Source organism: Delphinus delphis, chromosome 11 (assembly GCF_949987515.2).
Source record: "Delphinus delphis chromosome 11, mDelDel1.2, whole genome shotgun sequence".
NCBI classification, from domain to species: Eukaryota; Metazoa; Chordata; class Mammalia; order Artiodactyla; family Delphinidae; genus Delphinus; species Delphinus delphis.
The window spans coordinates 92,476,286-92,487,689 of record NC_082693.1 but is presented as its reverse complement, the minus strand read 5'-3'; positions in this window follow the sequence as shown (position 1 = coordinate 92,487,689).

Sequence of the window (11,404 nt, the reverse complement as noted above, 5' to 3'; positions counted from 1 at the left end):
TCTATCAGCTCCTTATTGATGGACATGATTCCAACACATAACACACACAGTGCTATGAACAGCCCTTTTCATAAGCCAGTTCCCTCCTGTGCATTGATACCTGTAAGATAAATACCTGGATTTGGACTGAGGTCAAAGGAAACGTGCAGTTCTCATTTTTTTTTTATTTTAACATCTTTATTGGAATATAATTGCTTTACAATGGTATGTTAGTTTCAGCTTCACAACAAAATGAATCAGTTAGCGGTTCTCATTTCGATGGGTGTCGTCATTGCTCTCCTCCGGGGCTGTACACATTTACTCTCCCTGGGATGAAGGGGCCTGTTTCCCCGGAGCCTTGCCATCAGTGTGTTACCCAAATTCTGTATCTTTCCCAAGCTGATGGGTGAGAATGGAATCTTGGTGTAGCTGTCATTTGCATTTTTCTTAGTTTGAATGAGGCTGCCATCTTTTTTTCTTTTTAATATTTATTTATTTATATTTGGCTGCATTGGGTCTTCGTTGCTGTGCGCAGGCTTTTCTCTAGTTGTGTCGAGTGGGGGCTACTCTTCGTTGCAGTGCGCGGGCTTCTCATTGCTGTGGCTTCTCTTGTTGCAGAGTGTGGGCTCTAGGCGCATGGGCTTCAGTAGTTGTGGCACGTGGGCTCAGTAGTTGTGACTCGAGGGCTCTAGAGCGCAGGCTCAGTAGCTGTGGCCCACGGGTTATCACTAACCCTGTGATTTGGGCAAACCACTTCTCTTCTCTTAGCATCAGTTTCCTTATCTGTAAACTGTAGGATAAAATAGCAGACCTAGTCCATGATCGTCAGTGGATGCTAAGATCCCTGGGTAAAAGTCTGATGGGGAACTTTATAACAGAAGGATGAGGTCAACACCACCTAAAGCCACTGGTCAATCTCAGCATCGCTAAATGGTGGAACAACCCAGTACTCTATGGCTCCTGCTCTGATGCACTGGGAGGGGCACAACATCACCCGTGAAATATCCCTGAGAAAATCATTGAATCCAAATCACATCAAGCCTCCAGCCTTTAGAATCGACATCTAATTACCAGTTTATAGGAAATACGGGGGATAGTGGAGCATGTTAAGAGACACCACAGGGATGCAGTCAACCAATTCTAGACTGTGGGAAACTCGATCTGGAATACTATTCAGCCAGAAAAAGTACTGCATCCCTGAAGTACTGATACATGTGACCACATGGTGGAACCTTGACAGCAAGATGCCAAGTGAAGCCACTTGCAAAAGGTTGCACATCATGTGATCCATTTATATGAAATAACTAGAATAGGCAAAAGACAAAAGTAAATTACTGGTCACCAGGCGCTGGAGGAGGGCGGAAATGGGGAGTGACTGCTGGTGGGTATGGGGTTTCTTTTTCTGGGTGATCAAAATGTTAGGGAGTTAGATAGAGGGAATGGTTGCAGAACCCTGTGAATCTACTAAAAGCCACCAAGTTGTATACTTTTTTAAACGGTGAATTTTATGTTACGTGAATTATATCTCAATGAAAGAGAGAGAGAGAGATTTAAAAGATATATCAACCCTATATAGGGTTGGAGGGAAGTTCAGAGAGTGGGGTATGAATTGAAGAAAACACTCGAGGAATCAGAGGCTCCCCCTGTCCCTCCGGAGATCATTCCTCACCCCAGGTGATTTGAACCTGGAATTCGAGGACCCAACTGTTCTGTGTAAGCGGGGGAGGGGGGTGGATGTGGGGTGGTGGGAATCCCAGCTCTTTCTCGGTTTCTCAAGGGGTCCCTCACTCTGGAAGAGTGGAACCTCCCCTCTCAGTCCGCCCACCCCCGGGGGTCGCACTTGGAGGCACAGCTGACGGCCGGGGGCCCGGTCCGAATGAGGCGTACGTGTCGGGGGAAGTGTCCCCATCACCTCACCCCGCAAGCAGGAGAACCACGAATCCCCGCGGGGCTGGAAGCCGGGGCGGGGCCGGGAAGCCGGGGGCGGGGCTGAAGCGGTGACGTCACAGCCCCGCCCCAGGCAGGCTACCTCCTTCCTGCGCGCTGCGCCCTAGCTGAATCCTCACCTGGAGAGACAGGTGTGCACATCTCCCATCTCGGAGGCCAACACGCGAGTGTCAGGTAAGCGTCAGCAGGAGTTCCGACTGGGGGCTGGGAGGAGGGTCCGTGGTGAGACTCCTCACTGGACGCAGAGGAGAGCCTGGTCAAAGAACGGAGCGGGTCCTGGGTCTGTGAAGGTACTGGTTGCTCCCCAAACTCCTACCATATCTCTCGGTTATAGTCACGTTGTACAGAAAACGTAGGCTTTGGAGGGATCTGAAGGAGAGGAAGCTGAAGAGGAAACAGCAGGTTTCCAAATATTTCGACCACAAATTATTTTTTTACATGATATCTCTGCTTTGTTGTAAAAGTAATGTGCACTGATTGACTCTTTGGCAACCGGACAAAAATAGGAAGGAAATTACCCATGGTACTAACACATAAGCAAAACAACTGTGGATATTTTGATATATTTCCTTTCAATCTTTTTTCTATCCACAATCATTTTAATGTAATTTTATACTGTATTTACAATTTTTGTGTCTTGCTTTTCTCCTCTTAACATTGTGTCATAAGCATTTTCTCATGTTGTTATTAGTCATTCGTGTATGTGTAATCATTATTTTTAATGGCTGCATGATGTTGCATCTGAAGGATGGGCCATAGTTGGGTACCATTTTGAACCCTTGGAGGAAGGATTTGCGGGGGAGACAGGGAGGTGTAAGAGAAAAAACATGGGCTCCAGGTCAGGCAGGCCAAGACCTCTGCCTCCAACAGTGGGATCTTGGGAAAGATCTTTGCTCTCCCTAAGCATCAGTTTCCACATCTGGAAAATGGCTACATAAAGCTATTTCCCCAGAGTACTGTGAGGATTAAGTGAGCTAATTTATGTAGAAAATCCCCCCACCCCACCCCACCGCATGGTTCTGACAGAAAAAGTTTCCACGTGTTAGTGAGTTTGGCGGAGGGATTTGGACCAGCGGAAGCTGCTGAGGGAGTGGAGTAGGGGAAGAGCTGGGGAGAGGGGGATGGGTTCTTGGGAAAAACCCCAGAGTGGAGAGGTCTCTGGGTCTGGGGCAGATGGCCATGAACCAGCATCCACTCTGTGTCGGCCAGGCACAGACAGGGCCCCTAAGGCAGGGCTGGTGACCTCCAGGCCCTCAAAGGCTTCAATTCCTTGGGACGAGCTTCTGGAACGAGTTCAGAGTGAGGGGAGTGGACAAAAAGCAGAAACTGAGGCTCCGAGGACAGGTGATTTGTTCAGAATCCACACAGGCAGCAGTAACAGAGTACGTGTGGACTCCAGGGCTCCTAACTTCCCCAGGGGTCTCCGCACCAGAGACTACTCAAGGTAGGGGGAGGAAGAGATCAGGGCTGAGTCACCAGCTGCACTTAGACCAGGCCAAGTTGTGCTTAGAGAAAACAGAAGTCTCTGTTCTTTGAGCCTCCATTTTCTCATCTGTGCAATGGGGATAATAACTCTCCACCTACCTACTTAGTACCCACTGCCAGGCCTGTCCATCCACAGGTAGCCAGGGCCTCCTCCACTTTTAGGGGCCCATTCAGTCATATACCCTCACCCTGAACTCCTCATCTTCTTGATCCCCTGGCCATCTTCAGAGGGGGTCTGGGAACCTGTCAGCTGAACCAGGCAGGTACCTGTGGCCACACCTCAGTTAGGGTGGGAAATCCACGCTCCCCTGAGCCATCTGTTTCTGGACCTGGGAGGTTTTGTTCTGTGTTTCTTTCTTTTTTTAAAACAATTTATTGATTTATTTATTTAGTTTTGGCTGCGTTGGGTCTTCATTGCTGCCCGCAGGCTTTCCCTAGTCGCAGCGAGAGGGGGCTACTCTTCATTGCGGTGCGCAGGCTTCTCATTGCGGTGGCTTCTCTTGTTGCGGAGCATGGGCTCTAGGCATGCAGGCTTCAGTAGTGGTGGCACGTGGGCTCAGTAGTTGTGGCTCACGGACTCTAGAGCGCAGGTTCAGTAGTTGTGGTGCATGGGCTTAGTTGCTTCGCTGCATGTGGGATCTTCCCAGACCAGGGCTTGAACCTCTGTCCCCTGCATTGGCAGGCAGATTCTTAACCACTGCACCACCAGGGAAGTCCCCTGTTCTGTGTTTCTAATTTGGCTCTCCTGTAACGTGCCCCTATAGCCTGCTCCCGCTGGATGAGAAAGGGCTCTGAGCCCTGGTGGGAACTCCTGAGTATTAAGAAAATCTTGTAGTGAGTGTCTACAGTCCTCTGAGGCTATCTCTTTCTGCCTGGACTGTCACTCCAGGACAGTAATGAGGGTGTCAGGTGCCCCTAGCAATTGGGTATCTGGGGTCTCTGATGTTCTGAAGCAGAATTGGGGAGGTCACTTTCCAATTCACGGAAAATTGGAGGTAGCCCGTTGCATGTTCACAGTTTTTAAGTCATTTAGAGTGACAGTCAGTCCCAGGACCAGAACCAAGTCCCTGCCTTGGGCCTGGGAAATGATACTTTCTGAAACATCCACACCTCTGTTGCCCCTAAGAACCAAATAACGAATACTTATTGAGAGCCTCATTTACCAGCCTCTTGTTCTAAGTGCTTTAGAGCAATACCATGAAACAGACACATTATTGTCCCTGTTTTACAGATGGTGAAACTGAGGCACAGAGAGGTTAAATAAGTTGCCCACATGGAGCCAGGGTTCAACCCCAGGCATGCTGACTCGAGCGTGCATTCCCATGACTGCTGCCTCTTTAGCCTAAGATGGTGTCTGATTTGACACACGTCTGTTTTTCCAAATACACCCCTTTGTTGTCATCTTCTGCGTGAACCATCAGGGCTTCCTGGGATTCCTCACACTCCACTGGTGTCTGTTGATGTCTTGACCTGTGTCTTAACCCTGGTCATACTGATTTCTAACGACTCACTCTGGGTCCTGGATCTCCCACAACAGACACACTCCGCCAGAGCAGGGCCCACCCCAGGGCCCAGATGAGGTTTGGCCCTGCTTCCCGTAACTGAATTGGCAATTACTGCATCTGACACGCAGGTGTCAAGCTCCGGGCTACAGACTGTTTGTCCGTCGCCTCTTTTAATCCACCTGAGGTGAGTACTACTGCCGCTCCCATTTCCGAGAGGAGGAAATGAGGCTTAGGAAGGTTCTGTAAACTCACCCAGCCACATAGCCCGGAAGTAACTGAGGACTTGAATCCAGCTGGTTGAAGCAGGGTCTCTACCACCAGTGCCTCTCAAGTGAGAACTCATTGTAGGGGTCCTAAACACTCATGCAAACTTTGGCTGCACACCCAGTCTGTACAAATACTTTTGAACATGACTTTTGTTTTTAAATGTATGTATGTTACAACTTAGGTATATATATATATATATATATATATATATATTCTCTGTGCTAATGTGTGTATTACAGCACAAACATTAGGGACTTCCCTGGCGGTCCAGTGGTTAAGACTCCACGCTTCCACTGCAGGGGGCACGTGTTCGATCCCTGGTTGGGGAACTAAGATCCTGCATGCCGTGCTGCACAGCCAAACAAACAAACAAACATTAAAATAGAATATTTGGAAGACTAAGAGGAAATAAGAATACAAGTTCTGACTTCTTTCCTTCCCGCACCCCAGTGGATCACTGCATGAACTTTCTGGGGTTCTACAGGCATCTACTTTGGAGATAGCTACCTTAGTGGACAGGAGAATCCCCTGGATGTTTCCAGAGCAGGTGAGCAGACTCATTCAGCGGAGGCCTCAGACACACAGGCAGGTCTGGGTTGGCATGCACCGAGGGAGACAACGGCAGATTGGGGCACAGTCCCTGAGGCAGGGTGAAGCTCCAGGGTGGGTCTGGGAGGGTAAATGGAGTCTTCCATAACCTTTATGAACATTGATTCTCCTCAACTCGCTCAGCCTCGGGCTTCTAGCTGTGAAACAGGTGGGGCGATCTCCAACGCACGGGATTGTTGTAGAATTAAACAAGATTCAATCCTAAGTGTCTAGTGCAGCGCGTGGCACACTGTCTGTCCAATAAGCTAGTTCAACTTCTCCCTCTTCTTCTCATCTGTGCGTAAAACTCGAAGCTGCTCTGAGCAAAACGAGTGGATAAATCCCATGTTTAGCTGTTTGGAATTGGAGACCCTGCCAACTTCCACCTTCCTTTTCAACCTTCTCCCCAGAGGAAGAGGGATCCCCGGTGCCATTGGACTGGTCTCCCCACAGTGTCCCCCAAATATCTGAGCTTCCTTCCGTAGAACATTCACTTGGACTGTGCTTCCTTATCCTCTGTTTCCGCTCCACCCTCCAAATCCCACCCATCTTCAAGTCCCCCCTCCCCCACCCTCCCCCACGGCAACTCCTGAATCACTGAAGGGGCTTGGGGGCAGTCCGGTCAGAAGGGGGGCTCAGGGACTTGTCTGGATGCTGTATTTGTGTAGCATTTCACATGAAGTTAAGAAAACCCAGGTCGTGTATCTTATGGAATGCCCCAGTGGAGGGTGAGGGGGCAGCTCACCACACTTTGGTGCCTCCGCTGATCCCAGGTCCCGTGGATCTGTCCTCCTGCACTCACTGCTGGCATGTTCTCTCCAGCATTGGTTTTTTTTTTTCCCCACGCAGCATGCAGGATCTTAGTTCCCCAACCAGGGATCGAACACGTGCCCCCTGCAGTGGAAGCTCGGAGTCTTAACCACTGGACCGCCAGGGAAGTCCCTCTCCGGCACTGTTAGTCCGTCTTTTTCCTGGGTATACCCAGCCTCCCCAGGCAGATTGTCACCTCTCGGCGAACAGGGTCCAGTGTGGCTCTCTCAGGCCCTGCAAGGAGTTGGCATCAGGAAATGTTTGTGGACAGACATGTGACATGCTGAGGAGACGATGAGTCGCAGCAACTATGCTGAGTTGAGAAGTGTTGTTGTGGGAATTGGGATTATTAGCCGTGGCAATCATCGTAGTTCCCGCAGCCCGGCTAATGAGTGGTTGTGTGTCCCGGGGATGGGATTCCTTGGATTCCCAAAGGATGGAAGGAGCAAGTTTTGGAGAGAATCGACAGCAGTGCGAATGAGGGAGATTGTGCCGGGCAGAGAGGTCAGGTGAGCCCAGAGGGGCAGCCAGGTGACAGGCTGAGTTGAAGGAAGGAGGTGGATGGAGGCATTGGGGGTGGGGGGGTGGGCTGGAGGCAGGCTGATGGGATCCTTCGGTGATGCTGGGTTACTGTTAGTGTTCACTGTGCCTTTGGACACGTGGCAGGCATTCCTAACTCCACTGGGAGCTGATTTCCCTTAAGAAGACAGCAGCCCAGGGATTGCTGAGAGAGGCTGTGTGCAACTGAGGGGGCGGGCCGACAGCCCACCACAAGAAGGCCAAGAAGGCTGGGAGGGGGTGGGGAGAAACCACAGGCCTGTCCCTGAGGGAAGGCTGTCAGGCAACATCTGACCCAGGGATGGGAAGCGCCAGGCCCTGCCTCCACCCCAGGGACCACATACCCGTGGCAGAGTTCGTGGCAGAGTTCGCTCATTGCACAAGTATTTATGGGGCACCCATTACCAGCTGAGCACCCACGGAGCAGCTATAGGAGGGCTTCTTTCTCTCGGAGCTTATGTTCACGGGCATTAAAAATAAACAAGCTAACGTTTTCAGCCTCTAGTAAGTTCCATAAAGACAATAAGTCAGGGTGATCCAGCAAAGAGGGACGGAAGGCAAGGGGACCACTTCAGATTGTGTGGTCAAGGAAGACCCCTGTGAGGAGGTAACATCTGAGTTGCAGTTTGAATCATGAGATGGAGGCAGCCATTGACGACCTGGGGAGATCATTCTAGGCAGAAGGAATGGTCAGTGCAAAGGCCCTGAGATGTGACAAAATGAAAGACCAGGGGGAGAAAGGTTCAAGGTGAGATCTGAAAGGCAGATTGGGGCCAGACCATAGCAGACCTGGAAGAGAGCATGGATTTCACGCCGACAGAAGGGGCCATTAGTGTATTTTCAGTAGCAGAGGGACATGATCTCACCATTAACAGACCAGTGTGGTATCCAAGTAATCCAGCTGGGTTCAGCATGTAGTTGGGAGACAGAGCTGACAGGAAGTGCATGTGTTTTGAATATGGGGGTGATGGTGGGAAGAGAACCCTTTCCACTGAGCCCAGATGTGTGGGACCTCAGGGTCTCTCTCCACAGAGTGCCGGATGTGGAGCGTGTAGGCCGTTCCCCATCTGGTGCAGCCTTAAGTTTACAGACAGGGAGACTGAAGAAAGAGCCTTAGAAGTCTCCTTGTCCAGCCTCCTGGGGTCTGTGAATTCTCCAAGGTCCCCCTGAAACTCAGTGGCTGAGCTGGCACTCGAACCCGGGCCTCCTGGGCCCTGGTCCAGGCCTGTTGCTAGCCCGCCCTGCTGCCTCTCAGCTGAAGATGGCAGAGGAGGGAGGAATCACTGCCGGGAATGACCTGACTAGTCACGACGATGTGGTGAGGTCACCCAGGAGAAGCGTCGAAAAGCAGTGGAGACTGGAGAGGGCAGGCCGAGGTGTCGGGACACTGCCGTGGAAGCAGCCGAAGGTTGGGAGAGGGCACCCTGGAAGGCTCTGGGGGCAAGGAGCCCAGGTGAATGGAGCAAGGCAGCATTTTCAGGCTGGCATGCCTGAGGAGGACCTCTTAGAGCGGAGCCTGTGTGGGCCGCTGACCCTTGAGGGTCTTGGGAGAGACCCAAGTAGGAAGACCCCAGAGAAACTTCTTGCAGGGGCTTCCTAGAACCAAGACCACAGGTATAGACAGAGAGTGGGCAAGGCCAGTGGCTCACCGGGCCCAGCTAGGACTGCATACCTCCAACCCACGCCCACCTCGAAGGGGCTGGTGGCGGACCCTCCAGGGGGAGGTGAGGTAAGGAAAGAAGCTGGAGATGTACCTGCACCGCTGGAGAGAATCCGAGACAGGCAGCTGCATTCGCTCCCTGTCCGCTCCTTACAGCAGTAATAGGATCAACGTCTTCCTCGTACTCGGGGCTTCTCTGGACCAGGGTGTTTCTGCGCGTGATCATCTGCATTAGCTCCATTTTACAAACGAGGCTCAGAGGGTTTAAGGAGCTTTCTAGGGTCCCATAGTTAAAAAGTGGCAGAGTCAGCATCTGAAGGCAGCTTCTTAACCACGGTGGGCTGCTGTCTTGGATTCCCTCTGTGACCCTGAGCAAGGCTCCCTGGGTCTCTGCCTGTGAAATGATGGAGTTGGCATACATGAGCCCCACGAGGCCCTGTGGCTCTCACCTGGGGCCCAGAGTTGCTTCTCTAGTCAAGGAGCTCAGGGGTCTGATGGAGGGAGCCAGGGCCCTGTCCCGGAGCTGTGTTCTCCACCAGCCTGGGCGAGGTGGTTAAGAGAGTGGGCTCTGCCAGGCCACTATCTCTGCTGAGGATAGATGTGAGGACCGAATGCAGGTATCGGGTCTCAGAGAGGGCCTGGCACACAGTAGGTGCTCAATAAGTGATAGCTCTTCATGTGTCCTCAGAGAGAGTGGAGGCTGTCCCTTTACCATCCAACCATTCACTCATTCAGCAAATATTTGTTAAATCCCTCCAGTGCGCCAGACACCAGTCTTGATACTGGTGACGCAGTGATGCCCCCAAAGATCTGTAACTCCCTGCTTTCATGCAACTGATATTCCAGTGGGGGAAGCAGACCAAGAAAAACAAAAGTCAAATAAGTACTATATAGAATAAGGTAGTGGTTAAGTGCCAGGAAAACAAATGAAGCAGAGAAGGAGAGGCGGATCTTAAATCAGGATTGGAAGGCCTCCCTCTGAAGGGGACTCGAGAGTCCTGACCTGAGGGTGGTGAGGTGCACAGCTGAGGGAAAAGTGCCCCAGGCAGCGGGAGAGCCAGGCCTGAGGTCAGCCTCAGGGCACAGATTGTGTAGGGTCATTTTAGGGACCCTCCCCTGCTGTGTGGTAAATCCATGGTGACCTCCTCCTCCCCACCCCCCACCCCCAAGACTCAGGTTGCAGGTCCCTTGGGGGTGGTGCTGAAATCTTTCTCGCCATCACTGGGCACCGCAAGGTCCCCAGCCCCGTGCTCTGGGGTGCCGGGGAAATAGGAACAAACCGTCTGGAACGGCTCCCCTGACCAGTGCAGAGCAGCTAAAACCCAGGGTGGGACCCAGTGATCAGCTCTTCACTGACACCTGTCCCAGGCCCAACTGCATCTTCTGGGTGGGTGGGTGGAGGTGTAGCCTGGAGATGTACAGAGGGGGGCTAGGGGAGCTCCAGCCAGACACATCCTTGGGCTTTAGAGGTGGGAGTTAAGTCCCAGGAGGAGTCATTGAGAACCCAGTCTGGAGAGAGAAGTCAGGCCCAGAGGCTGCTAGAACTCTGTTGTAAGTTTTCTTTCCCTTTGGAACCGCCTCCCCTCCTTGGCTAGGTTTTGTGTCCCCTCAGTTTCTCCTGAGAGTTGAGCTGCAAAGTGCTTCAGAAGGGCCCATGGGTGGTCTCAGAGGGGAGTAAGGAGGAGGAGAACTTGGGTCCACAGAACAGCTAATCAGGGAGGGGGTGTGGGGAGCATTCTTCCAAGGCAGAGACTGGGGGGCGATGGGATGGGGGGTGTGTGTGTGTGTGTGTGGAGAGGCTGGGCGCAGGCCTTCAGGGGAAGAGTGGGTCTCAAGACTGGTTGACCAGGATCTTCAATAGTGGTGCAGAGGGGGGTCAGTTACAAGTTCTGGAATGGGAGGGGACATGTGACAAGATTGGGAGGGGAAGCTGGGACATCTGACCCTGAGGCAAAGGTGAGGAGCCTCAGATTCCTCTCTGAACCTGGGGAAAGGACAGAGTAGGATTTCATCTGTTGTTGAGAGGATTACATGAGATAACACCTTTCCCAGTGCCAGGTACTTAGTAGATGCTGGAGGAGTATCAGTCCCTTCCTGGAGAGGGAGGGCTGGGAAGCAGGGCCAGGTTGGAAGGTTGGGGTGGTGAAGACAGAGGACACGGTGGTGTATCCACCCTGCTCAGTAGTGCTGGGGGGCCCTCTGCCTGGGACCCTAGGCCTGGCACCTTGTCTCACGTCGCAGAACCTGCAGGCACAGGGAGGGCCGGCTTCCCTGGACACTGGAAGCAGGATTCAGGGTCGGTGAGATTGGGATGGAAACAGATGACGAAGGGAAGGGCATTGGTAGCCGAGCCTGGTGGCTGGCCTCTAGGACAGGTCACATTTGGAGACCTCCAGGAGATGAGGGAGTCATAAAAATGGGTAAAACAAGTGGGGGCCCTTGGGCTTTGATAAATGTGGGTGGCTGCCGCCCAGGCCTGCTGAGTATGGTCAGGGCCCAGGGTGCGTTTGGACCCAGAGTGGCAGTTCTCCCAGTGCTTCGAGAGAAGTAGGGAATACAGACCTGTCATATGAAATCTTCCCATCTTAAAACACTGGGAATCGGT